The sequence below is a fragment of the Amblyraja radiata genome, chromosome 32 (genome assembly GCF_010909765.2).
Source record: "Amblyraja radiata isolate CabotCenter1 chromosome 32, sAmbRad1.1.pri, whole genome shotgun sequence".
Taxonomy (NCBI): domain Eukaryota; kingdom Metazoa; phylum Chordata; class Chondrichthyes; order Rajiformes; family Rajidae; genus Amblyraja; species Amblyraja radiata.
This window is the reverse complement of record NC_045987.1, coordinates 26,608,425-26,634,293: the sequence shown is the minus strand read 5'-3', so window position 1 is coordinate 26,634,293 and position 25,869 is coordinate 26,608,425. Positions and strand designations below refer to the sequence as shown.

General features: G+C 44.3%; 1 protein-coding gene across 5 annotated transcripts in view; it reads left to right on the top strand.

Annotated features, from left to right (window-relative positions):
* The window catches only part of LOC116990966 (DAB2 interacting protein), a 649,973-nt gene that overhangs the window by 442,888 nt on the left and 181,216 nt on the right, over nucleotides 1-25,869 (top strand). The window contains exon 1 of one of the 5 annotated variants that reach the window (XM_033049173.1): nucleotides 13,194-13,575. The exons of the other annotated variants lie outside the window; for them this stretch is intronic. The gene's annotated coding sequence lies outside the window, so the exon portion shown is untranslated. Of the gene's footprint in view, nucleotides 1-13,193; nucleotides 13,576-25,869 lie in introns of those variants that run through there. 5 annotated transcript variants of the gene reach the window in all.

Sequence of the window (25,869 nt, the reverse complement as noted above, 5' to 3'; positions counted from 1 at the left end):
ACAGAAATTGGACATAAACTGGTAACTGAAAAGTAGGGGAACGCCGTCCCCCTGCGTACCCCCCCATTTCCATTACTGCAGATATCATCGCTAGATGCCAGGGAATGTAAAGGCTTTTTGTACTGTTGCATTAGTTCTGGTCACCATTATTGATACCATCTTTGTATTTTTGAGTTTTTCATTGACCCTAAGGAGTCCTACAGTTTGAACTCATGGTTGTGATTCATTAGATGAGGCCTTCATATTGCCCGTGTGTTGCAACTTCAGTGGTGAGATTTGATGAGCATTAACTTTGTTTTTTTTAAACTGTTAGGTTTGTTCTTTAAAATATAATGAAAAGATGATGAATGGTTGGAAATAAACCTCATACTTTCACCTGTCAAATCTCTATAGGGTTTTGTACTGACTAATGAATTTTATCTTTTAAATAAATCTCTATACTCTGAGGAAATAAATTTCCCATCCAACTGAACCAATGAAAACAGCATGCACAAAGTCCAGATTTGGAGCAAAGCTTTATCGGTCAGGGAATTGTGTACAGATGTTGGCATGTTATCTTCTTCTTGCGAATGAAACATAAACCAAAGGAATAGTTAAACCCCTGTCCCATGGTACGAGTTCATTCCAAGAGTTCTCCCGAGTTTGCCCTGGTTCGAATTCGGAGATTTACAGTAATGGCCACTCATCGGTACTCGGGGCTCTCGTGGACATTTTTCTTCATGTTGAAAAATCTTCACGAGTCTTCCCGTGCTTACCTGCCGTTATCGAGTCTTCCTGAGTACCTGCCGTTAGCGCTAAGAGACGTCCCCGAGCTCCGACGTACCCGCTACGTTCATTCTGTTGTTACGTTCTACGTTTTTAATATTTCTTTATTTTGAATATCTTTACTTACTCCATCTTTTAATTGTTATTATTGGTGTGTATTAACTTTTTTGTCAATGATTAGTGATGTACAGCACTTTGTTGCAACTATGATTGATTTTAAAGTGCTCTATAAATAAAATTATTATTATTATTCTCCGTGCTTACCACGAGTTTGATTTTTTGAGAGCTCTTGGAATGAACTCGTACCGTGGGACAGGGCTATTAGATCTCAAGCCGGGTGTAGAGCCAGGTTGTTGTCTCCGCGTCAATGTCCATTTGGCTTAATTTTGTGTGGCATAAATTATGGCATTTGCCTTTAAATTTTAGTCTGCCCGTAATTATGTGGGTAGGATCTGGGAACGTAGTCAGGGGCGTGTTTGCTGCTGGGTTCTCTTGTGCAGAAGCTTAGTTTGTTAGTTTAATTTTAGAGGTCAACATGGCAAAAACCCATCGACCATGTGGAGTTTTGCCGAGACATGAGGTGTTTTCAACGTTTAAAAGCGATATGCTGGAGTTTGATGAAGATTAAAGTCAGAAGAAGGTTGGATGAATATCTTACTGTTTTTCTTCAACACTAAAGAAACCATTAATCAAAAGACTGTGTTATGAAGATTTATCTTTCGAGAAACTCTAAAAGTCTCATGGAGAGCTCACATGCGTAATACGACATGCTCCTAACCCCATGTTGTCTCCTAAGTGGCTAGAGGGAGCAATCTCTTGAACGATATAATAATCTGCCACTACAGGGTGCGGATAAGATTTCCGAGGATGTTGCTAGGATTCGAGGGCCTGAGCTATTGGCAACAGTTGGGCAGGCTAGGAGTTTATTCCTTGAAATGCAGGAGGCTGAGGAGTGTTCTTATTGAGGAACATAAAATCATGATGGGAATAGATAAGGTGAACACACTGTCTTGGGGTAGGAGAATCAAGATTCAAGATTTAAGAGAGTTTATTGTCATGTGTCCCTGATAGGACAATGAAATTCTTTGTCCCTGATAGGACAATGAAAATCCCTGATAGGACAATGAAAATCAAGAACTAGAGCGCATAGGTTTAAGGGGAGGGGAAAGATATAATATGAACCTGAGGGACAACTTTTTCCACACAGAATGTGATGGATATATGGAACGAGATGCCAGAGGAGGTAGTTGAGGCACGGTGACGCAGAGGTTGAGTTGCTGCCTTACAGCGAATGCAGCGCCGGAGACCCGGGTTGGATCCCGACTACGGGTTCTGTCTGTACGAAGTTTGTACGCTCTCCCAGTGATCTGCGTGGGTTTTCTCTGGGAACTTCGGTTTCCTCCTACACTCCAAAGACGTACAGGTTTGTGGGTTAATTGGCTTGTGGTAAATGTAAAAATTGTCCCTAGTGGGTGTAGGATGGTGTCAATGTGCTGGGATCGTTTCCACGCTATATCTCTGAACTAAACTAAAAAAAAAATCAGCATTTAAAAGTCATTTGGGCAGATACATGGATAGGAAAGGTTCATAGGGACAAGGGCCAGGCATGGGCACATGATGGTTTTAGATGGGTCAAGTTGGTCGGCATTCATAAGTAAGGCCTGTCTTTGTGGTCTATGACTCCAAGACAGGTTTGGAGCGAAAGTGGGACTAGTGTAGCTAGTGGGACTAGTGTAGCTAGTGGGACATTGTTGGCCAATGTGGGCAAGTTGGGCCGAATCACTCGATGACTCTAAGACTTGTGAACTGTCAGTCATTTTCCGTTCTTTGACAGATGTTTAACACCAACATACATAGAAATATGGAAAAGACCAATTACTGCATCGTTTGCCCTAAATGTTGACAGAACATCTGGATGAAATGAAGGGGATCTTGTTATTAACAGTCAGAAATCTGACGTTCCAATTAATTTTGTATATAAGAGTTTCCAACAGATCAGTGGACCTCTTAAATTGGTGGAAGTTAATGATGCAGCGATGATCAGTATGTATTAATCAAGCTACAGAGACCCAAAAACGATAACTGTGTCAGAAGGAATGAGCTATGCTGAAGAGTTGCTGTCACAAACTCTACATCCTTAATGCTTATTACAAATTTGAAAATGGGAAAGCAGAAATGAAGCTCTTTTCTCCGCCCTTTGGTACAATTGATGGCAGCCAGATAATTGAAACGATCTGAGACTTCATTGTATACGAGCAAAGATAATAATAAAATTGTATAAAGTATTTTTATTTTCATTACATCTGCTTAATTAGTGTTTTTCAACAGGGGTTTTGGCAATCTAGCTTAAGGCTATGGGTTTTTAATTTTAAGTGAATTATGATCCATGATAAATAACTATATTTTCAATTGTGCATTACTGAACTGATTAATGTAAGCAGTGGTGAAGGTGACTCGGCAATGAAGTAGCACAATCAATAAATTTGATATTGCTTTTGAATCATGTTCCTGAAATTCTGAGATGCATTTCGAGTGACTGATCAGAGAAGGCAGTAATCGTATACTTTTATAGTCTCAAGTGCATTTATATTTGAAGTAACTTACTGGAGCAGTCGTAGCTGTTCATTGCCTTACATCTCTGTAAAGGTCTATTTTTCAACGTACACTTGTTAATTTGTGACAGTTCCTTTCTTACAATATGTATCATGCGGGAAAATTAACGGGCATTATTCAAGAAGAATGGAATGCATCATAAAATACAAATTTCACTGGAATCAGCTACTTTTCCACAACATTCAAGGTAAAACCACCCCATTATCACTTGTTATACTTGTGAAATGTCCGTGATCCTCTGTTACATTTAATGATCACAAGTCTTGGTCTCCAAATCTGAGGAAGGACATTATTGCCACAGAGGGAGTGCAGAGAAGGTTCACCAGACTGATTCCTGGGATGTCAGGACTGTCTTATGAAGAAAGACTGGATAGACTTGGTTTATACTCTCTAGAATTTAGGAGATTGAGAGGGGATCTTATAGAAACTTACAAAATTCTTAAGGGGTTGGACAGGCTAGATGCAGGAAGATTGTTCCCGATGTTGGGGAAGTCCAGGACAAGGGGTCACAGCTTAAGGATAAGGGGGAAATCCTTTAAAACCGAGATGAGAAAAACTTTTTTCACACAGAGAGTGGTGAATCTCTGGAACTCTCTGCCACAGAGGGTAGTTGAGGCCAGTTCATTGGCTATATTTAAGAGGGAGTTAGATTTGGCCCTTGTGGCTAAGGGGATCAGAGGGTATGGAGAGAAGGCAGGTACGGGATACTGAGTTGGATGATCAGCCATGATCATATTAAATTGCGGTGCAGGCTCGAAGGGCCGAATGGCCTACTCCTGCACCTAATTTCTATGTTTCTATGCATGGCACCCTCTTGAATGTTCCATTGTCGCTGCTGGAGAGTCAATGTCTCCACAAAATTGCGGTCTGAAAATTGACCTCAAAGGGGCCAGAGGTTGTTGGTTCTGACGATGGAGTGCCTTGTCATTTCCTTGCTTTCTCAGTTCAAACCTCAAGATTCTTTCTTCTTTTGAGTTCTGCACAGAAATAATCAATGTACTTGTGTAAGGACTAAAACATTGCAGTCAAACATTATGGACTTGTGCAAACTGAAAATTATTTTGTTTATTATGAGGTCTTGCTGCGGTTTTAGGTTCTTGGCTAACTACAAAATTGCATTTCCACTGAGGCAAAGAGACACTGTTAGCTAAAAGAAGAGATTTATAATAGAACTGTACAGACGTCTGGCTGTTAGTTTGCTTTTTTGAACTAGGTTAATTAATTATTGATCTATTTTCATTATATCTGGCAAAAACTGCATGTTTATGTTTTAAAATGTGATGGAACTGTAATCCTTCAGATATGAACCCGATGTTTGGTAAAGATGTTTGCCATATCATATCCATCTCTTAAACCTGTTAAGAGCATCTCCTTTAAAAATGTCTGATGATATCTAAGAATATATTCAAGTGCAATCATAGCACTTGAAGTATGCTTGAGGATTTGCACCTAATAGATTGTGGTTGGAATAAACCTAATGAATCGACATTGGAAGATGACTAAATGTAAAAGAGCCACTTCATACTTTGAAGTAAAAATATCACTGTGCTTTCAACAATTTTAAGGCATTTCAGCATATTTTAGTAAGCTAAATGGGTACAAAGAGCAAATGCACATCGTGATCATTGATCTCTTTGCAAGCGCACGTCCATTGCTTGGTCAAGATGTGGCATTGTGGCAGTCACGTTAAACAAGCTTTCCTGTTTACTGAGTTTGAGTTATACTAAGGATTGTATAAATGCTATAGACTTCATAAGATTGGGATTTGTAAAATGACGTGGGACTATATGGTATCCAAGTTAAAAAAAAAAACCCTTTCAGAGACACATTTTTCACGTGACAGGGGCATTTCCAGACTCCTTTACTGGTATGGAGGTTAAATTGAAACACAATTGGAAAAAGGAAGCTATTTAAAATGAAGATCTCACTGGCATGATGAAAGATGGCCACATCACAGAGCATGTCAGTGTAATTTGCTGAGAGGACATTTTGCAGCTCGACAGTGAAATAAATCAGTGCTAATACTAACCCATGTTAGATTGCAATTCATTGTGGCAATTGGCAATGTATATCATGCGTGGAGTGTGGAGATCACACATTATAGTTAATAATTGAAGATCCTATTTCTCTGGAAGTACCTAAAACTATGTTTCATGTAAAATGTTATGATTGTAATAGTTGTTGCAATGCATTTTATAGATTTTCTTTGGTTTCTAGCTGTCTTGCCTTTGTTTCATAGCTCATTTTGTTTTTCTATATATTTATATACCGATGTCTTGTACAACTGTAACATTACATCCCAACTTCTATACACAATGACCTGACTGATGAAGAACAATGTACCGAAAGCCTCTTGACCACTTTATCGACCTGTGCACCACTTTCAGGGAACTATCTACAGTGCATTCAGAAAGTAGTCAGACCCCTTCACTTTTTCCATATTTTGTTACATTACAGTCTTATTCTAAAATGGATTAAATTCTTTTTTTACCACCAATCTATACGCAATACCCCATAATAAAAAAGCGAGAACAGGTGTTTAGAAATTTTTGCAAAGTAATTAAAAAAGAATAACTGAAATATTATAGAGGCACCAAACGTTGTGAATAAACGGGTGACTTTATTCAGGCATAATAGGTTTGTTATACATGCACGTTGGTCCTCTAACATAAAGTTGTTGATGCTGCTGCGTTGCCTCGTGGGCTCGAGCTGAGCCCCTGCTAAGGTGGAAGGACACTCACCCAAAGAGAGAAGAGAGCTGTTCAGCTCGAAGTCAGAGAGAGCGAGAGAGAGGGTTGTCCTGGGGTTTGTTATATATACCAGGACACACCCCTATACCCCATGACAACTCCTCCCTGCCATTGCCCAGTCACATGACCCCACCGTCGACTGCTGAGGGTTTGTGTAGCTAGTGGCCCAACCACCGGGTGCCGCCACAATATCATATTTGCATAAGTATTTAGACCCTTTACTCAGTACTTTGGCAGCGATTACAGCCTCAAGTCTTCTCGTGTATGACGCTACAAGCTTGGCACACCTGTATTTGGGTAATTTCTCCCATTCTTCTCTGCAGATCCTCTCAAGCTCTGTCAGGTTGGATGGGGAGCGTCAATGCACAGCTATCTGCCCCAGTCTGAGGTCCAGAACGCTCTGGAGCAGATTTTCATCAAGGATTTCTTTGCTCTGTTCATCTTTCGCTTGATCCTGACTAGTCTCCCAGTTCCTGCAAAGCTTTAAGAAAGATAATTCGTGGAGAAATTTGGCAATTGCAGCAGATTCATTGGGTCCCAGCAGTGCATGGCTCTCTAGGCACAAATTGCCTTGTGTGAGCAGTTTCAATGTGACATTTCTCCCATTAGCCTATTGCAGATAGTAAATGAGATGGAAATGGCTGCAGTTGCTGTGCTGCCTATTGCTGGTATCCAGGTGGCAGCCACATGATCCTAGAATTAGGTGGAATCTTAAAACTATTGCGTTATATGAGATTGCCCTCGCCTGTTCACTGTTTTGGTGTATTGAACAAGGACAGAGATCTAACAAGTAGGACTTCACCTCTTTTGGCTGATTTCCTAATTACAGTGCGGGATTTGGCCCACAGTGTTCATGCCAGCAGAACAATCCCAACAGTCCCTATTACCCTGGAGCCCTGAAACTTTGTCCATCCATTTCCCTTTCATTTCCATTTAACACCATAAACAGGCAATTTCCATTGAACCAGTTAACAGCATACCTTTGATATGGAGACACAGGAAACTAGAATCAGATACTAGAAACTTGAGCAAAAGATAAAGTGCTGGAGTAACTCAGCAGGTCAGGTGGCAACTGTGGAATGGGCAGATGACATTTTGTCCGGGCATCTCTTCAGGAGAGGGAAAGCTGGAAAAGAGAGGAGGGGGTGGTGCAGGGCCTGCCTTTGATGCATAAGAAGCTGGAACACAGTGGGAAAAATCCAATTGGGGACAATTTGCAAATTTGCTTGGGGAGAATTTGTGCTCAGATGGCACCTGTGGTCAGGGTCGAACATGGGTCTCTGTTGCTCTGATGTCACAGCACTAACTACTCTGGTGCCCTTTGCTCATGAGGTATTACTGGAAGGTGGTCATCAAAATAAACTGGCCTTCATGACCATCTCTGGAGTGTGTATTGGATAATAGAACATAAAACAGTACAGCACAGAAACAGGCCCTTTGGCCCACAGTGCCTGTGCCTGGTGCCAAGACCATCTCTTATCTTCTTGCACATAATCCATATCCCTCCTTTCCCTGCATATCCATATGCCTGTCCAAAGTCCTTTAGACTCCACTATTGTGTCTGCTTCAACCACCAATGGTAGCGTGTTTCGTGCCACTCGCTACCCCCACACATCCCCTCTAAGCTCCTCACCTTCAAGCTGTGTCCTCTAGTTTTTTTTTTTCACCCTGGGAAAAATGTTCTGGCAGTCTACCTTATTTATGCCTATAAAATCATAATTTTATATACTCTATCAGGCCCCCCCCCCAATAAAGCTGCATCATGGCTCTTATTATCAATGCCCTGACCTATGAAAGCAAGCATACCACACTATCTGGTTGTGTTGCCACTTTCAGGGGTTATGGCCGGGCCATAAGATTCTTCTATATATCAACGCTGTTAAAGGCCATGCCATTAATTGTATATTTTCCCCTTAGAACTGACAACACCTCATACATGTTCAGATTAAACTCCATCTGTCATTTCTCTGCCCATTTCAGTAGCTTATCTATAATCCACTGTATACTCACAATCTGCGACCCCAGCAATCTAGGTGTCAACTGCAAACTTATAAAGCAACCCATCCACATTTATATCCAAGACATTTACATAAATATCAAACAGCAAGGATGCCAGCACACATTCCCATGGAACGCCACTGGTCACAGACCTCCAGCCTCTAGCTTATTCTTCCACCACATCCCTCTGTCTTCTCTCAATAGTTCTGAATTCACATGACCAAGTCACTGTTAATCCTGTGCATCTTCATCTTCTGGATCAGCCTAACATGGGGAACTTTATCAAATGCCTTACTAAAATCCATGTAGCCAACATCCACTGCCCTACCCTCATCGATCACCTTCGTAACCTCAAAAAACCTCTTCCACTTAGTTAGTAAAATACAATCTGCCCTGAATAAAGCCATGCTGACTCTCCCTAATTAATCTGTTCTCTTCTAAATGGAAGTAAATCCTATACCAAAAGAATGCTCTCTAATAGCTTCCCCACCACTGACCTCAGTCTCATCAGTCTATAAATTTGCTGGATTCTCTCTACTTCCCTTCTTTATTAAGGAATAACTTTAGCTGCTCTGGGACCTCGTTTGTGGCTGGAGCTGACGCAAAGATCTGTGTTAAGGCTCTCGCAATTTCATCTCTTGCCTCTCTCAATAACCTGGAATAAGTCCCATCAGATCCTGGGGAATTATCTATTTCATTCGCTTCAAGTAGCCAAACATGGCCTTATTTCAAATCTCAAATTGCCCTTGCATATTAGTATTCTCTACACTGAACTCGCTATCCACCATCTCCTTCTTCTTGGTGAAAGCAGATGCAAAGTACTTATTTAGTATCTCACCAACATCCCAGGTTCCAAGCACAAATTACTTTCTTGATCTTTGAGCGGTCCTACCTTCTCCATGGTTACCCTCCAGTTTATAATGTGTATAAAAAATGTTGGCATTCCTTTAATCTGTCTTGCCAAAGCCATTTTATAGCCTCTTTTGGCCCTTCTAGTTGTTTCCTCCTTTCTTTATATTCCTAAAATACCCTGTCTGATTCCATCCTCTTAAAGCTTGCATGCGCTTCCTTTTCCTTTTTGATCAAATTCACAACCTCTTTGGTGATACAAAGTTCCTTTACTTTGCCATCCTTAGCCCTCCTCCTTACTGGAACATGCCGGTTCTGAAATTCAGTCAACTGGACTTTAAATAACTCGCATGTAGAATTGCCCAATTACAAATGCTCCCGAAGTACCCTCTAGGTAGGCACAAAATACTGGAGTAACTCAGCGGGATAGCATCTCTGGAGAGAAGGAATGGGTAATGTTTCGGGTTGAGACCCTTTTTCAGTCTGAAGAAGGGCTTCGACCCGAAACGTCACCCATTCCTTCTCTGCAGAGATGCTGCCTGACCCACTGAGTTACTCCAGTATTTTATGTCTACCAGCAGACGGACAATACATGATTACAATCAAGCCATTTACAGTGTATATGGTAAGGGAATAATGTTTTGTGTAAGGAAAAGCCAGCAAAGTCCGATCAAGGAAAGTCCGAGGGTCACCAAAGAGGTAGATATTAGTTCAGCACTGCTCTCTGGTTGTGGTAGTTTGATTCAGTTGCCCTGTCCACCACGGGTACCATACGATTGGCAGCCCCGCCAACAGTCAGTCTGCTTTTTCGTCTCTTTTTATTTTTAGTGTGTGTTAAAAGTTTGTGTTCATGTTCTCCGGTTTGTTTTATGTGGGGGGGAGGGGTCGAGGAAACTTTTTTTTCAGTTTCTTACCTTGCCGGAGATGCGATTTTCCGGATCGCATCTCCGGTCGCTCTGCGGCCTACCATCGATGGAGCTGGAGGCCTCCTCGGACTGACCTTGAGCCCCGACCGTGGGGCGTCAACTTAACATCGGAGCTGATCACTTGCCTGGGATCATTCCTGTGAACTTTACCATCGTGAGATCGCTGTCTCGGGAGAGACCGTGGATGTCGGGAGCTCCAACGACGCAGAGGTTCGACCAGCCCCGACGTGGGGTTCGTTCACCGGCGCGGGGGAACTGAGATTCCCCCGATGCGGGAGTTGATCGCCCCGATGCGGAGGGCCCGACCGCCGGCTAAGGGAGTCTAGATCATCCCGTCAACGGAGGGCTCGAGGCCCTCGACCACGGCATTACTCCCCAATGAAGGGAGTAATGTTGCTGATCTAAATATCAGAACTTTTCTTCGCCTTCAATCACAGTGAAGAATGTGGAGGAGTCACTGTGGTGGATGTTTATGTTAAAATGTGTTTTGTATGTTCCATTGCTTTTATTTGTATGATTGACTTGGCCAATGAAATTCCTCGTATGCATGATTGTGATTAAAGCTGACAACACAACTCCTCCATCTCTTCCGACTCCCTCCACATCAGAAACATCAAGCCCCTGGTCTTGTTCCTCTCACAACCACGTTTCCCCAATGGCCACAACATCATAGTTTCAAGCACTGATCCAGACTCCAAGTTCCACTGCTGCCTCCACAAAACTCCATGCATTGAAATAAACTCACTTCAGCCCATCAGTATCACCATATTCCTTCACTTCTCTCTGCCGTCCTTCCTTAGACACTTACTGGTCCTCACCTCTACCCTCCCATCACTCCTTCCAATTTCTGACCTCCTTTGGTTCTCAGCTCCCAGCCTTTCTCGTTTGAACCAACCCAACCAGCACTAGTCAACCTCCCTGCCAGGATATTGCCCTCCTCCAGTTCAAATGCAACCCATCCATCTTGTACAGGTCACCTCGACCACAGAAGAGATCCCAATGGCCTAAAAAAATTCTAAATCGCTGTTCCCTGCACCAACTCCAGAGCCACACATTCACTGTCCTATCTACCTGTTCCTACCCTCACTGGTACGTGGCACCAAGAATAATCCAGAGATTACCCCCCTCGGGGTCTTATGCCTAACTCCCTACATTTACTTTGCAGGACCTTATCCCTTTTCCTATCTATGCCGTTTGTGCCGATGTGCACAATGACTGCTCGCCCTGGCCCTTGAGAATGTTTTGCAGCAGTTCAGAAACATGCTGGACCCTGGCACGAGGGAGGTAGCATATCATCCTGGAGTCCTGTTTGCTGCTTCAGACTCGTTACTCCCCGTAACTAACGAGTCTACTATCGCGCTGGCTCTGTCAGACTTTTCCCTTCCTAGCTGTGTCTCAGAGGATTGATTTACATAATTACACATTAGTTACAATTTGGTCACAATGGTGCAACTTTTAAAAATCCTCCCACATGATTCTCCTCCCATCCTTCGAATTATTTTATCAACATAGCCCTCTCTGACTTTCTTTCTTTGCTGTTTATCCACATGTATCTCTGTTATTTGCTTCAGCTACTTCATTTGTTCGCAAATTCTATATTCAAACCACCCTGTGGGTAATGTACTTGTTACTTCAACACTACGAGCCAGTTTTAAATGCTACTGTTTTCAGTTTCAAATAACTTAATGAGTAGCACAATAATTCAGAAAAGTGCTACGTGCCATTCAACAATTAGATTTTTAATTGGAAAAAAATTCATTCTCCAGTAAAATTGACCACACTTGTTCCTTGATCTGTGTATTGAGCTATAAGGTTCTTAAACTGCACAAATGTATTACATTGTGCACAGATCAAATAAGAATAAACTTTTTTTTCCCCCCTAAAATAATGTTTGGCTGTTGGGTGTGAATAGGTATCGTTTGAGATCAGCAGCATTATTCCCTTCTCTATTGAACTGATATAGTGGGCCTTTCTGAGCACGTAATTCATTACATTTAAACATAGGTTTTATGACCTTAAGGATTCCCAAAGCACTTTACAGCCAATGCATTACTTTCAAGTGTAGTCGTTGTTACAACATTGGACATGTGGCAAAATAAATTGTGCACTGTAAACTTTCATACACAGCAATGTGACCGGGATGTTGGTTCAGACATAAATATCAACCAGAACTCCAGGGATAATTCCCCTGCTTTAAAAAAAAATAATGTCGTAATAGATCTTTTGTATGTTTCCAGGAGGGCTGAGAGCATAATTAAAAGGTGTCACCTCAAAAACAGCAGGGTTAAAGGTGAATCACCTCCTTGTGTACATGTTCAAGCCTGTAGAGAATGAGTGCACTGCAGCTTGCTCTCTTTGCCAGGGAACGTTCCCATGCTCTATTGACGCATGAAATATTGTAAGCGTTATTTAGTTACCCCCATCTTTCGTCTTCCTGACCATTTACAGCCCCCTGGTATAATAAAGGAAATGAATGACCCACCTGCTTCCAGACATTAGTATTGTGTTGCAACCTGGTGGTGGGGCGGTGACCTCTGTGCGATTGCTCACTCTCCACGCCAGGAATCTGCAGCCTCCGCTGAGCTCCTCTTCAACTGGCAGCTGCTAATTTAAGTATTTGATTTAGTTGTTAAATGCTTTTCCTCTCTGTTTCTAATTAATGTTGTTTTCAGCATCAATGGAGTATCAGAATTATTGTAAAATTAGGAGCACAAGGGATGCAGAGTGGTAAATTGGCATTCAGTTTGTTCATTAAGCAGGCTATCAACGCACAAACTAGTAGGTAGAGGATGTGCACCTTGTGATTCGGTAATGTTCAAATATTGGAGTTTTGTCATGGAAACAACCCACATGACATCAGCCACAATGTATAATTTGAACAAAAAGCTGCCGTCAGATGTGTGTGGAAAGGTGCTGCGTGCATGTTACAGATGAACAAATACTGAAAATCACATTTATTTTCCACACAAAGTCCTTTGTATCATGCAATTGTATTTTCCCATGCATGCCATTGAGTGCAAGGTTACTGTAAAATGAATGACAAGAAGCATGTGGATGATCTCTGGAGTAAAATTATCGGAATTTGTCAATTTGTGTTTACATTTACGATAAACTGATTTTATATTTAATGTCACAACAGTTGTTGGGTAAAAGATTGAACACTACTGAGAGTTAAATGTTGCACCGTGGTTAAAATGTTAACCGTGCTGTATTCCAGAATGTAGACTTTTTAATGGGGTCAGGGGAAGGACTGTGTTGCTGCCTTTTGAAGGACAGGCGCCTGATAAGCTGAGGTAAAAAAGCACCCGATCCTGTGTGCTGGAGGCACGCTGAAAGTTGCTGATGCTCTGTACCTCTTCATATTGATCGTTACTGAAGGGTCGGATTACAGGAGAGAAGAAAAAAGCCTTCATCAGCTGGAGCTCCGTGTTGAGCTTCTATTAACGGCAGCGGAAATGAGGCAGCCTGCGTGGAAGGTTGGAGTTTACTCAGAAACTTGTAATGTGCCAGATGAAGAACACAAAGTCCATGGAGTAAACACAACCGCGATGGCAAGTACATCGTTGTGTTTGCTGTGAGAAGGGGGTGCGGTAAAGGAACATGAAGCCAGAATTCCTGAGAGACCATTAACTGGCAATTTTGGTGATTCAATTTGTTTCATCTAGTGAATCAAAGTAAGTGAATCAAATGTCCCGCTGTGCAGTGAGCCTGATATTTATTGAAAGCTGGGAACCATGCAGCAACATTCTTAGCTTTTGACAAATTAGGTTTTTGTTTGCTAATTCACTGGCAGCTTTTTTAAATGCGCCTCAACCACTTTGGAAACGGAGAGCATCTCTATTATTGAGCTTTCCTCTTTTATTACATTTACTCAGCCTGAACTTGCAATGCTTCAGCATTCCATTGTAAAGAAGCATATTTAGGTTGCAGCCTTTAGCCACTTATTTGAGGCAGATTGAATGTATTCAGAGAGATTTTCCCTTTTGTCTCAATTAGTTCAGACGGTTTTATGGCTGAAACTTTTCAGTTCTTTGTATTTCCTTTGTGATAAATTCTGTCTCTCCATTCAGTAATTCAATGGATTGTAACATCCGGCTTGATGCAACTCCATTGGAGTTTGCACTTGTGCTAAATTGCATTTCAACTGGTACAAATTGAAATCTCCACAGCACTACACTGTATTGTCACCTTCACTATCACACTGTACCTCAAGTAATGATGTATGGAATTTTTTATGAAGGTGAAAATATATTGAAATCATTTAACTTTTTTTCAGCCATATTTGTTGGCTCACCAAGAACATGTGTGCAGCCAATATAGTGTCTGAAGAAGGGTCTTCACTTGAGATGTCAGCTATTCCTTTTCTCCAGAGATGCTGCCTGACCCACTGAGTTATTTTTGTGCATTTTCTGTTTTTGATTCTGAGCGCTTTGCGCCTATCTTCAATGTAAAATTGTTACCTCCATTTGTTCAATGCCGAATTTAAAGTGTGGTGTTGAAGGAATGATCGACATTGGGGGGGGAAAAGACTGCAGGTGCTGGAACAAAAATAGAGGGAAGAACCCACCCCGTCAAGCAGCATTTGTGGAAAGAGGAAGCAGTTATTGTCATTGGCACTCTGATGTTGTACTCCTGAAATGATACTTCAGGTACCAGTAATGTAAGCAACAAAATGTCTGGTAGCCAACTGTGCTCTGCTACCTACAGTATGCTTCAGTCTACGACCGACACAAGTCTGTTAGTAGTTATCCTTCCAGTTACATGTCACCTTTAAACAAACACTAGACCAAGGGGGACCCATTGGGAGGCCTGGTCCCCCAACGCAATATTCCACCACTGACCCAACTGCACTGACGTGGCAATAAATTGTAACACATAAGATGAATGTGAACGCATCTCACTCTGCCTCTTCAGTCCCCTATTCCCCTCCTCCATTATACTCCATCTACCCACCCTCCACCAACCCTCCTCTGCTTCTTCCACTCGCCCCCTCCCTCCCCTCCTCTCTCTCCCCTCTTCCTCTTGCCACCCCTCTTCCTACCCCTATCATCCTCCATTCCTCCTCATCCCTCAGTACTCCCTCCCCATCCTCTTCTCCCTCTTCTTTCCCCTCACCTCCTCCCCTCCCCACTCCGTCCCTGAGCTATCCCTCCCTCTCCTTTCCCATACTCTCAGTCACTTCCTCTCTCCCTCCCCAGCCCCCCTCCTCTCCCTCTATCCCACTCCTCACCTCCCCCCTATCCCACCCCCCACTCTACCTCCTCACCTCCCTCACTGCCCTCCTCTCCCTCTATCCCCCACTCCCTAGCTTCCCCACCTCCCCCACTCTCCCCCACTCTCCCCCTCCACCCCAACTCTCCCCCTCCTCCCCCACTCTCCCCCTCCACACCACTCTCCACCATCCTCACCCACTCTCCCCCACTCTCCCCCTCCACCCCACTCTCCCCCTCCTCCCCACTCTCCACCCTCCTCCCCCACTCTCCCCCTCCACCCCAACTCTCCCCCACTCTCCCCCTCCACCCCTCCACCCCACTCTCCCCCTCCACCCCTCCACCCCACTCTCCTCCCCCACTCTCCTCCTCCCCCACTCTCCCCCTCCACCCCACTCTCCCCCTCCTCCCCCACTCTCCCCCTCCTCCCCCACTCTCCCCCTCCACCCCAACTCTCCCCCACTCTCCCCCTCCACCCCTCCACCCCACTCTCCCCCTCCACCCCTCCACCCCACTCTCCTCCCCCACTCTCCTCCCCCACTCTCCTCCTCCCCCACTCTCCCCCTCCTCCCCCACTCTCCCCCTCCTCCCCCACTCTCCCCCTCCACCCCAACTCTCCCCCACTCTCCACCCTCCTCCCCCACTCTCCCTCCTCATCTCTCCCACTTTCCCTTCTCTCTCCCTCTATACCCCCTCCTTTCCCTTAATTCTCCCTCGTGACCTGCCCAGTTGCACTTGAGGTGGGGGCTGTGGGGGGGGGGGAGATGGGCCGAGTGGCCTGGAGCCGGGAGAGAGAGAGGCTGGACCAGCTCCTTTCCTTCCCCAAAATAAATTTGGCTGGCCTTTCAAATGAATGCCATTGTAAAACTAATACCCTGGTGCATTGAATATTAGTACGATGCATTAGAAAGAGAATGCAAGTGCACCATTAAGGTAGATTTGAGTAATGCAATATTTGGGTTCTTTGCTGAATAAGGAGGCAGCAAGATCAGGGATTCAGGGATTCAGCAGTGGCTGAATGGGAGAAGCCAGAGGGTAATGGTGGATGGCTGTTTGTCGGGTTGGAGGCAGGTGACTAGTGGGGTGCCTCAGGGATCTGTGTTGGGTCCTTTGTTGTTTGTCATGTACATCAATGATCTGGATGAAGGGGTGGTAAATTGGATTAGTAAGTATGCGGATGATACCAAGATGGGGGGGTGTTGTGGATAATGAGGAGGATTTCCAAAGTCTACAGAGTGATTTAGGCCATTTGGAAAAATGGGCTGAAAGATGGCAGATGGAGTTTAATGCTGATAAATGTGAGTTGTTACACCTTGGCAGGACAAATCAAATTAGGACGTACATGATAAATGGTTGGGAATTGAAGAATACAGTTGAACAGAGAGATCTGGGAATAACCGTGCATAGTTCCTTGAAGGTGGAATCTCATATAGATAGGGTGGTAAAGAAAGCTTTTGGTATGCTAGCCTTTATAAATCAGAGCATTGAGTATAGAAGCTGGGATGTAATGTTAAAATTGTACAAGGCATTGGTGAGACCAAATCTGGAGTATGGTGTACAATTTTGGTCGCCCAATTATAGGAAGGATGTCAACAAAATAGAGAGAGTACAGAGGAGATTTACTAGAATGTTGCCTGGGTTTCAACAACTAAGTTACAGAGATAGGTTGAATAAGTTAGGTCTTTATTCTCTGGAGCGCAGAAGGTTAAGGGGGGACTTGATAGAGGTCTTTAAAATGATGAGAGGGATATACAGAGTTGATGTAATCAAGCTTTTCCCTTTGAGAATAGGGAAGATTCAAACAAGCGGACATGACTTCAGAATTAAGGGACAGAAGTTTAGGGGTAACATGAGGGGGAACTTCTTTACTCAGAGAGTGGTAGCGGTGTGGAATGAGCTTCCAGTGGAAGTGGTGGCGGCAGGTTCGTTGGTATCATTTAAAAATAAATTGGATAGGCATATGGATGAGAAGGGAAAGGAGGGTTATGGTATGAGTGCAGGCAGGTGAGACTAAGGGAAAAAAGTTGTTCGGCACGGACTTGTAGGGCCGAGATGGCCTGTTTCCGTGCTGTAATTGTTATATGGTTATATGGTTATATGGATGTTGTTCATTGTTCAAGGGATGAAATGTGTGGAAATTGTGGAATTTAAATTTCGTCAGCAGTATTCTCCACACTTCCTGAGCCAACTTGAAATTACCAAATTATTTCAATGGCATGAAAAAGGAAACTGGCTTGCTTCTGATCAACATTCCTCAAATTGCTGATTTCATTGCGTATGAATAAACGGCTTTCATTAAAACAAGTATTGTGAAATATGTTTCCAGGATGTGTTTACTGTTGCTACTCTGTTCAGATAAAGAAAGTCGTAACTAGGCTTTAAAACATTAAGATAACAAACAATTAAGTGTATAAGCCCCTGTCCCACTGTCCGAGGTAATTCACGAGTTCTCCCGAGTTTTCCCCTGATTCGAACTCGGAGAATGTCCGTAGCGGGTCCGTAGGAGTTTGTGGATGTACCAGTAAAAAGTTTAAAAAAATTTCATCACGAGTTTTTTTTACTGGTGGACACACCGCTACGAGACATCCACAAACTCCTACGGACCCGCTACGGACATTCTCTGAGTTCGAATCAGGGGAAAATGCGGGAGAACTCGTGAATTACCTCGTACAGTGGGACAGGGGCTTTAAATTGCACTGCCCAAGAAAGTGGCCATAACAATGGACTGAGACTTGGTGCACTCATTGAAACATTTAAATCTGCTTCTTATTTTACAATATGTGTAGAATAGAAAAAATTAGTCACCAAATTTCATGAGTAATGTTCAAATTTCAGATCTTGTGTTTCACTGTCAGAAAGAGAGTTGGACAATAATTTTCTACTGCCGTCTGAAGTTAGACATTTACAAGTACATCTACAGTAATTCATTTTTTAATTGACTTGTGGATTTCAAATTACCGGTTTAATGACGCTTTCACCTTCACAAGAGATCTGGATAAAAATTACTTTTGATTCATTCTTATGCTAGAACTGAAACACCTAACCCAATGAGGTGGCTGAGGCCAACCTCGCATTTGGTCCTTGTGCCTTATTTCTGTTGTTACCTCACAGTGCCAGGGGTGGAAAAAGAACACTGTATTGCTGAAGGCAAATCCCTGGTGATGGGGTGGTTGAGATTGTGAAATAATGGTGGAGGACACAGACAGTTGAAATTACGATAGAATGCTGGAATCCTGATTCCCAGGATTCTACACGAGTTTTAAAATATAAAGAATAATATTTATGCTTTTGTTTAAGAAGGAACTGCAGATGCTGGAAAATCGAAGGTAGACAAAGTGCTGGAGAATGTGTAGAATAGAAAGTGTTGGAGTCGAGGGCAGTAAAATGCAGTGTAAGCTTTAAGGCCAGAGAGGGGAGGTTTAAAGGTGCTGGTGCCCGGGTGCTGCCAGAGCTGCTGGTTGCAGCATATGTGATGGTGGCATTTAGATCAGCGCATGGATATACATGGATCTCGTGTAGGCAGAGGAGATTAGATTAACTTGGTGTAATGTTCGACATGCAAATTGTGGGCAGAAGGGCCTGTTCCTGTACTGCACTGTGTTCTATGTTGTATTCTCTTTGTAAGCGTGAAGAACCATACTTCATATGCTTGAGGCGTACTGCAAGTTCACAGGCTCATCGTTGAGCTTAGAATTTCTGATAATTAACATTTCTCAATTTTCATAGAATCAGAGAAGCAAACAGCAGTGAAATAGGCCATGTCAACCTTCCTGTGTTGTGATGAGCTGAACTGTACACATTTGCCTTAAGTGCAGTCTAACATGAACGTGATTGCAACTTGACATCCCAAATCTTATGCTTAAAAAAAATCGGAGGAGGCCCTGTCCTGAACGGCTGCCTGTCCTGCAGCTGTCCGTTTTTTTCCCCTTCTTTTTTATTATTTTTAGCACGTAGAGTGTACAGTCATGGGGCCTAATCTTTTTATGTGTGGGGGGTGGTGGGGGGGAAGGGGGAAACTGCTTTTCGAGTCCCTACCTGGTCGGAGGGGTTGCCTTCCTCCGAGCAGCGACTTCGACCTGTCCTTGCGGCCTACCAGCGGGTCCTGGAGCGACGTTTGCCTGAGGGGACCTGGCCAGAACATCGGCTTTGGCGGCGGCGCAGCGCTGGAGCGCTATTGCGGAGCGGGCGATGCCTTTCCTGGGTCGCCGCGCTGGAACTCCAGTATGCTGGGACCGCCGATAAGAACGTTGTGGAGCCGCGATTCTGTGGAGCGGCCAGCTGTGGCGCTGAACTTTACATCCCGGAGCGTGGGATCTCTTGCTGAGATCGCCAGTGTGTGGAGCTCCGTTCGGCGCGGTCTGTTGGCTTGGAAGCCGCGGTCTCCGGTAAGAAGGCGGCCGTTCCTGGCACCCCAAGCCGCTGGGGGTTCTCCCGACGCCGAAGCACCATCACCCGGCGAGAACATCGGGCGCCGTGGCGGCGACTGTGGAGGCCTCAATAGGCCCGACTTTGGGTGGACAAGAGGATGGGGACTGGACTTCGTGCCTTCCCCCACAGTGGGAATCACTGTGGGGGGATGTTTTTGTGTTGAACTTCTTTTTGAATCTATGTTGTATTTTTATTAGTGTGCTGCAAGGACATCAGAATTTCCCCTGAATAAGGGGATTAATAAAGTTTAATCTAATCTAATCTAATCTAGTCTAATCTAATGTTACAGAGTTGTGGAAGTAGCCCAGTCCATCGCACATACCAGACTACACGCTATTAACTCCATCTACACTTCACACTGCCTCACCAAAGCACCCAGCATAATCAAAGACCTTTCCCATCCCAGTCATTCCTCCTCCTCCTTGTTTCTGTCAGGCAGAGGATACAGAAACTTGAAAGTGTGTACCACAGACTCAGGAACACCTCCTTCCCCTCTGTTATCAGGCTTCTGAACGTTCTTTCCGAAGGGTGGGAGGGTAGAGTCTGATTTCTCCAACCTACCTTGTGGCGGACATTGGACTTTGTCTCAGGGACTGTCGCACTACAATGCTGAGAACTATATTTTGCACTCTGCGAGTTCCGGGGAGCTGCGCAGGTCCGATCCAGCTGCCGAATAACCGCGGCGCCGACGACTGGAGCGACGGCTGACAACCGGAACATGCCCAGGTAGGCCTGACTTGTCTCACAGGCCGCCCAGCAATCTGCGGAGAAGCCGAGCGGCAAGGCCTGTCTGGGCCGAAGGAGCCTCAGCGATGGCAGCCTCGGCGGCGGCAGCTTGAGACTCGACGGCAACGGGATCCTCGGCGGTGGTGGGGCGTCGACTGCAACGGGGGCCACGGCGGCAACGGAGCATCGGCGGCGACAGCAGGAAACTCGGTGCCGTGGTGGAGCGTGCGGGGGGGGGGGGGGAAGAAAATGGGGTCCCGGTGTGGGGGGACCGCAGTGAGGGACGGTGGGTGAACAAAGGGGACCCGGTGTGGTTGGGGGGGGGGTGGAGAAGTACTGTAGTTTTAGAATCCTCTGACAAGAGGATAAGTCTGTTTGTTTGTTCATATGTTCCGGTGAAGGCGCTGTGCACACGGCAGCCAGACAACAGTCGCTTGTCCTTTTCTTTTTTTTCACTTATATTTTCATGTTTTCGTGTACCTTATGTGTTGTGACTGTTGGCAGACCAATTTCCCTCTGGGAATGAATAAAGTTTATCGTTTCGTATCTTTCTCTTTGCTCTCCCTTTTGTACTTGAGTGTGGCTTGATTGTATTCATGTATAGAATGATTGATTGGGATTGCATGCAAACAAAAGTGTTTCACTGTACCCTGGTACACGTGACAATAATAAACATAAACAACCTCCTAAAACTACTTTGCACCCTTTCCAGTTTAATTACATCCTTCCTGTCGCAGGATGCCAGAACTGTACCAACACGTTGTACAGCTGTAACTTGACTTTCCAATTCCTGTACTCAATAACAAAGCACAAAGTGCTGGAGGAACTCAGCGGGTCAAGCAGCATCTGTGGAGGGAATGGATAGGTGACGTTTTGTGTCGGGGTCCATTTTCCCAGCCCGAAACATCGGCAGCACATTTCCTCCACAGATGCTGCCTGATCCGGTGAGTACCTCCAGCATTTCGTGTTGTGCAAGATTCCAACATCTACAATTAAATTGGTGAGACATGATTCCCCACACACAAAGCCATGCTGATCATCCGTAATCAGTCCTTACCTTAATAACTTTACGTAATCCCCTTCAATAACTTACCCACGACTGATGTTAGGTTCCTTGCACTCTTTCTTGAAAATTGGCACCCCTCCAGTCTTTCAATATTTCACCCTCCAACTCTCAAAATTTGCTGGATTTAAAACATTTTATCTACATTTTGTTGGCTGTGGTAAAATGTCAATGATTCTGAGTCCTTAATTCTGTATCTGATTCCACAGACATTGCCTGACCTGCTGAACATTTCCAGCTTTTTAGTTTACTTTGGAATTTAACACCTGCAGTATTTTGCTTTGGAATTAAAACTTAAAAATCAGGTATAAATGTAAATTCTGGCTTAAATAGAAGAATATAGTGATTTGTTCAGAATCATAGTATGGTTTTTACTTTGTCAGTGTTATTTTGATTATTTGGTACATTGAAATTCTTTGTTTTGCATACGATACACAAGTCTACAAAGAGTATAGGGCCTGGATAAAGTTACAAAAAGTATAAAATGTAGTCCCGAGGGTCCCTTTCCCGTCTCCCCTTCCCCCGTTGGGTCCCTCTTTGTTCTCTCAGCAGCCCCCCTACGTTGGTCCCTCTTTGCAGTGACTCCGGTAAGAGCAGAGGAGGGGGGCTATGTATTTACTCCTATGACAAATGGTGTACAAATGTAAACGTTGTCGAGAGACATTGTTCACCAGACATAGAGTTTATTACATTAAAATGTCGACCCTTCTACCTCCCGCGGGAGCTCACAGCTGTCGTTATTCTGGCTGTTTATATTCGACCAAGTGCCAACGTCAAGCTAGCACTGAACACCCTGCTAGCATCAATCAACAAACTACAGACTGCGCACCCTGATGGGATTTTCATCGTGGCTGGAGACTTCAACCAGGCTAATCTAAAAACTGTCTTCCCTAAATTCCACCAGCATGTCACGTGTCCGACGAGAGGTCAAAATACACTGGATCACGTGTACAGCAACATTAGGGATGGATACAAAGCCTCCTCTCTCCCTCACCTCGGCCAGTCTGACCATCAATCACTCTTTCTCACCCCGGCATACAGACCTCTCATTATGAGAACCAAGCCCAGTGTGAGAAACATAAAGACTTGGCCCGAGGGCGCTGCCGCCCAACTTCAGGACTGTTTTGAGCGCACCGAGTGGGACCTGTTTGCAAACCAGGACATACAAGAATACACATCCACGGTCATGTTCTATATACAGAACTGTATCAACAACGTCACTGTCGACAGGGAGGTCAGGTGCTATCCAAACAACAAACCATGGATGACCAGGGATGTCAGGAAGCTGCTGAGGGAACGCAACTCAGCCTTTAGATCTGGCAGTGATGAATTGTACAGCACTGCCAGATCTAAACTAAAGAGAGCCATCAAAGAGGCAAAGACAGCCTATGGAAGAAGGTTAGAGGGGTATTTTAACGAGAGGGACCCTCGGCGTGTCTGGCAGGGCATTCAGCAAGTCACAAACTACAAGGGCAAGGGGGGGGGGGCGATCATCAGCAGCAGTAACAACTCGCTAGCTGAGGAGCTCAACCACTTTTTCGCCCGTTTTGAGCTGAATGAGGCGGAGCCTGCACCTGCAGCCGCTCCCAGCACTGATGACCTGGCACTCACTGTGCCACTCACTGTGAGTACAGAGGGCGTCAGAAGAACACTCCGCAGGGTCAACCCCAGGAAGGCTGCTGGCCCAGATGGCATCCCAGGGAGAGTATTGCGGGACTGTGCAGACCAGTTAGCGGAGGTTTTTAGCGACATCTTTAACCTCTCTCTGTTAACGTGCACTGTCCCTAAATGTTTTAAGACTGCTACCATCGTGCCTGTACCCAAAAAAACATCCATTACCAGCTTGAATGACTATAGACCTGTGGCTCTCACTTCAACGGTGATGAAGTGTTTTGAACGGCTGGTCCTGGCCCACATTAAGTCCTCACTCCCATCCACCCTGGATCAGCATCAGTTTGCATATAGAGCTAATAGGTCAACGGAGGATGCCATCAACATAGCTCTACATTCTGCACTGACACATCTAGAGCATCCTGGCTCATATGTGAGGATGTTATTTGTAGATTTTAGTTCTGCATTTAATTCCATCATCCCCAGCAGAATGGTGGACAAACTGTCTGATCTGGGTGTTAATGCAAACACATGCGGATGGATTAAGGACTTTTTAACAGACCGCCCACAGACTGTCAGGATGGGGTCCAATTACTCCCCAGTCCTGACGCTCAGCACAGGAGCGCCACAAGGTTGTGTGCTGAGTCCCATCTTGTATACAATATACACTTATGACTGTATACCAAGACACAGTACAAACAGGATCATCAAGTTTGCGGACGACACGACTGTGGTGGGACTGATAAACAACAACGACGAGTCTGCCTACAGAGATGAAGTCCAAAAACTGACTGTCTGGTGTACCAAAAACAACCTGGTACTCAACCCATAAAAGACAAAAGAACTGGTCGTCGACTTCAGGAGGAAGAGGAGAGAGGAACCTGCTCCTCTCTACATGAAAGGAGACATGGTGGAGAGAGTCACTGGCTTTAAGTTCCTGGGAATAAACATCTCTCAGGACCTCAAATGGCAAATGAACACCGTCACTCTCGTGAAGAAGTCACATCAACGGGTGTATTTCCTGAGGTCTCTGCGGAGAGCAAACGTCTCACAGCCGCTGCTGCTGTCCTTCTACCGATGCGCCGTGGAAAGTATCCTCACCTATGGAATCCTGGTGTGGTTTGCTAGCTGTACTGTGGCTGAGAGGAGGGCGCTGCAGGGAATTATAAAAACTGCACAGAGCATTACAAACGCTCAACTGCCCTCCTTGGATGATATATATAGGGCCCGATGCTTGCGCCGGGCCACAAATATCAAGCAGGACACATCCCACCCTGTCAACCACCTTTTCACTCTGCTACCCTCTGGTAGGCGATTCAGGTCTCTGAAGTAGACTAAAAAATAGTTTCTACCCATGTGCGATAAAAGAGCTTAATTCCAACAGAGAACACTGGGGAAGCAAAATGTAATTCCAAGAAATGCCGCCAAATTCTTTTTAAATACTTATTTATTATTTTACTAATAAGTGTACATATGTCAATGGTTGTCGTGTTTGTATGGAATTTCGTTGCACAGTATTGTGCAATGACAATAAACGTATTCATTCATTCATTCATTGTTCATGATGGTCCCCCCACGCCGGCTCTCCAGCCTACCTCTCTCTCGGACGGCCCTCCTGGTTTGGCCGCCAAGCCTGTCCTTGCCCCTTGTTCTCAGTGGTCTGCGGGCCGAGTCTGGTCCTGATCGGCTCCGCGGCCGCAACCGCTCCACCACGGCTGCGCAGCACTCGCCAGGTTCCCCCATCCACGCTGCCGCTGTACCCTGATCCCACTTTGTTCTTTTAACAGTTACATGATGGTGAATTTCTTTGAATTTACATATCCCTTAAACTTTCATAAATGCTGAACAGAATTTCTAGTTACATTATTAATTCATTGCTGCTATTTCTGCAAAATACCAGGAGTATTGCACATTTGTATCGCAGCTTCTCAGTCCAGGCTCCTGTTTTCTTTGCGGTATTTGACCAAGAATGGAGACCAGTGCTTTTACCCCACAATATCGTGAGACTGCTGTTTACAAAAAGGCCTTTTACCTTGAGTGAAAACCCTTCGAGCAGTGTTTGGAAACTTAAAGGAAGTTTCTTAATGCAGTAATTTGTAGAGAAGTCCAGATAGCAATTTGTTGTAGTCTCTTTGGGCTAAACTGAACATGATAATTACAATTCCGTTCATATTTCAGCTGAAATGGTGTTTGGTGGGTACGAAAATGTAATTTTTATTTTAATCAGCTCATTATCAAGAAACGCCCTGAGATAATGCTGATTTACTCTGTGAACTGGGAGCACATTCCTACTTAATATCCTGCTGTTCCGAATGTTAGTTAATTATTTTTGCCTTTTTATATGAGTGTGTGTCTGGTGCCTAAGGAGAGGTATCATTTATTTTGAATGTGTATATGATCATTTTAGCAAAGTGGGAGCTTCAAACCCCAGGTTGAATTTACAACAGAGGAAGTAACAACATTTAATATCCTTGACAACTGATGCATTGTTCAAATAAGATACAAATATACACATTTTTGAATGGAAGGGGCAAAATCCCTCTGGAAGTTTGCATTTATAATTGGAATCTTTCAGTTCAAGAAGTATCTTAATTAATTTTGTTTCCAATGGCTCCATTTTTACATGAGAGCAATCATTTGTCAAATCAGTGGTGGAAGTCCCATTATTTCCTTAAGTGGAGGCGTGCAGAAATCTGTGGTAGTTGAGGCATGCTGCCAAATCTTTACATTGTAAAAACATCGTCTCTGGTTAGATCAGCAACCTCTAGTTTTCCACAGCCGTTTACTGGATGGATTTAAACAATACATACTGTTTGGCAGAATTTTTCTTTCCTTAACAGTGCAGCTTTTTAAGGTACACCCAAACATAGCAGTGCCTTTTGTACTTCCTCTCTGCACTAGCAGTGAGCTTAATTTTGTTATTAATAACA